The 2958-nt window shown below is 28.5% G+C and overlaps 1 long non-coding RNA gene across 1 annotated transcript; it reads right to left on the bottom strand.

Moving 5' to 3' along the window:
* Positions 1-238: 238 nt before the first annotated feature.
* On the bottom strand, positions 239-2413 carry LOC143074301 (uncharacterized). The gene is made up of 3 exons (XR_012977782.1): positions 2163-2413; positions 1518-1586; positions 239-556 (listed from the first exon to the last, which is right to left on the bottom strand). It is a non-coding gene; the product is annotated as an uncharacterized LOC143074301 (long non-coding RNA).
* Between the last annotated feature and the right edge of the window lie 545 nt (positions 2414-2958).

Here is a 2958-nt window from a genome sequence, read left to right on the forward strand (position 1 = left end):
TTTTTCTCAAAAATATATCCGCCTAAAGAGACGGAAAATATATCCGCCTAAAGAGACGGAAAATATATCCGCCTAAAGAGACGGAAAATATATCCGCCTAATGAAATGTAAATACATCCGCCTTCGAAAAAAATCTGCCTTAGAATATGAAAAAAAATCCGCCTTAAGAATATGAAAAAATTCTGTCTTCAATGAAAGAATTTTTTCATTCCAAAGATTCAGGTTTTTACTACTGCCATGCCTTCTTGCGAAGAAAAACTAGGCCTTCATACAATAAAATGCAAAAAATGTTATCAAACTTGATCGAATTTATTTAAGCAACTACAAATTACTATACATGTATGTATAATTTTGACATTTTTAGTTCTTCACAATTTCTTCATTTTCAGTTATTAGTCATATTTTTAAGTTTTTTTTCAGTGTTCTTTGAATATAAATTATTATCACAAGTTCCTGAATTTATTTCGTGCATAACTGATTTGCTCTGTAACAGCATCATTGATATGACCATCTTGCATGGATCTGTTGTGTTTTGTGCACCAAGCAGTAACATAACCTGAAAAAAAAGAGGACATAAATTACAGTGATATTGTTTGCCTAAAATTAGTGGAGAATAAAGGCTTTTTCCCCTGGAGAAGAATCCCAATTTGAAAAAAAATGGCTTAAAATTATTCCCAACGAGAGAACTTTTTTCCCAAACAGTGCAGTCTCAGTAGTAATTGTGCATGAATGAAAACTGAAAAACACTCATTTCAACATTTTTCATGCATAAAATGACTATATGTGCAGATTTGAGGGTCTATTTATGTATAATCACTGACAAAAAGGGGTCTTATTTTAAAGCAGGGGGTGACTATTGAAAGCGGTGGTCTGTAAATTGAAGTTTCAGTCAAATTTGTGTTTATTTTAAATTTCCCAATTTGATGAAAATGACGCATATTTTCCCAATAAAAAAGGGTAGAGGTAGTTTTGATAAAAGCCAACAATATCACTGAATTAAAATTACCATGCATTATTGGTTTTACTAAGAGGAATTTGACAAATTTCTCTATGTTATACAGGTAAATTGTGAGCTGCCTAAGTAGGTGGGGTTTTCCTTCATTTTGACATATTGACTTGAATTTACTATTTTTACCATATATCATTCAATATACATTGTACAACAGAAACATCTAAAACTTGAAATTATAAGATTAAACTATGAAAAATAAGATGTTAAGCATGTTTTAAAGAGTAATTATATTTTAAGAAAAAATCCTTGTAAAATCAAGGGCAGATAATTATAATGAATTTACTATGACCTGTTTTGGGGAGTTTCTCAATAAAATAAGACCTGTGGGCTGTAACACCTGTTTTCAATTTGCTAATTTTAAAGATATATATCATGTTTATATCAAAAAAATATTACAGATGGTTTTACAACTTTTGATTTTTTTCAAATTGTTTTAAAAGTCCAATATGTGCAAAAGTTACTTAAAAAGCATTCATAAGGATTTCTTTCATATAAAACTACTTACTCCAAGTCTGATTGAATGTGTCCATTCTTCAGTCCTATCAGAAAACAATTTTCTTTTGTTTCACCAGTTCTGAAATATAAAAAAATATTGTCTTATTACAATTAAACAAAATAATTATTACATATACTGTGCATGAAATGTATAGGTTATTCTTTACTTTGATTAGTACATGTAGTATTGATCTTTTATTTTACTTTAACATCATAGGCCCGCATTTACATGTACAAAATGTTTGTCTTGCCATTTTAAAAATCTTAAATTTGATCCATAATCATGATAATTGAGTACATATGTACTAAATTTTAAAAGATAACACTTTATGATTTTTCGGAATAGATGTCTATTATATATATTTAATTATTACAGTCATACAACAGATCTCCAATTTTGCCAAAACTTAACTATTAAATAATATCATATAAAAGAGATTGTCTTAAAGATATAAGTCTTGTGTCATACACAAATACCACAGTAATTATGTACATGATGTAATTATGCAAATATTGAATGGTCTTATATAGTTATTTTCTTGATCCTACATGGTACTTATATATATATATATGTCACAAGTTATTTGAAGGAAATAGCAGTTTCATAATATTCAAAAAGGTTGAAATACTTAATATATTCATAATTTCAACTTACCAGAAGATTCAATCCAAAATATATGAAAACATCAATCTTCACAAATCCAATAGTCATGTCATCAGAAGAATATACATCTGCACTTTTTAATGTTAATAGAATACTTTGGCTCTTTTTAGTCCACAACTCTACATCCATGGTAAAATTCATATTTTGGTCAAGATAAATGTTTAAGACATCTTTTCTTGTAATGTCTGCAAGTTCAAATTTTGAATCTGACCTGAGTGTTGGAGTTATTTTGGGAGTTGTTTGATTCCTTGAAATGTTTCCCTAATCATACTATTAATTACCTAAATCTTAAATATTTGATTTAATATGAGGAAGGCGCTACCTTAAATGCCAGCTTTATTCATGTACCTATTTATGATATACCTATAAGCTGTATTGCTAACTAATAAATAAATACTAAGACAATGTCCTATATATATTGATTGGTTGTTGAACGTCCAGTGGCAAATATTTCAGTCATGTTCAGAACGAATGTCCTAGGCTACATTAACATATTGTTTATGTCTAAAATAAAATTATAACTTCAGATGGAAAATGTTTAGGGAACGATCATTGAACTTGAAAAGGCAGGAGGGGTTATGGTATTTTTCCTAAAAAAATATCCTGATTCCCAAATTGATGAATAAAAAATCTGTTCAAGCAGAGGACAAAAAAAATATTTTGAATCCAGACCTTCACCAAAAGTGATTTTATCTTTCAGATATGCAAAATAAATTTAACTTTTATATATCTAAAAACATTTAAAACTTCCCAAATCGCACAGATAAGTCTGTACACACTAGTTTTT

This window comes from Mytilus galloprovincialis, chromosome 5, assembly GCF_965363235.1.
Source record: "Mytilus galloprovincialis chromosome 5, xbMytGall1.hap1.1, whole genome shotgun sequence".
Classification (NCBI taxonomy): domain Eukaryota; kingdom Metazoa; phylum Mollusca; class Bivalvia; order Mytilida; family Mytilidae; genus Mytilus; species Mytilus galloprovincialis.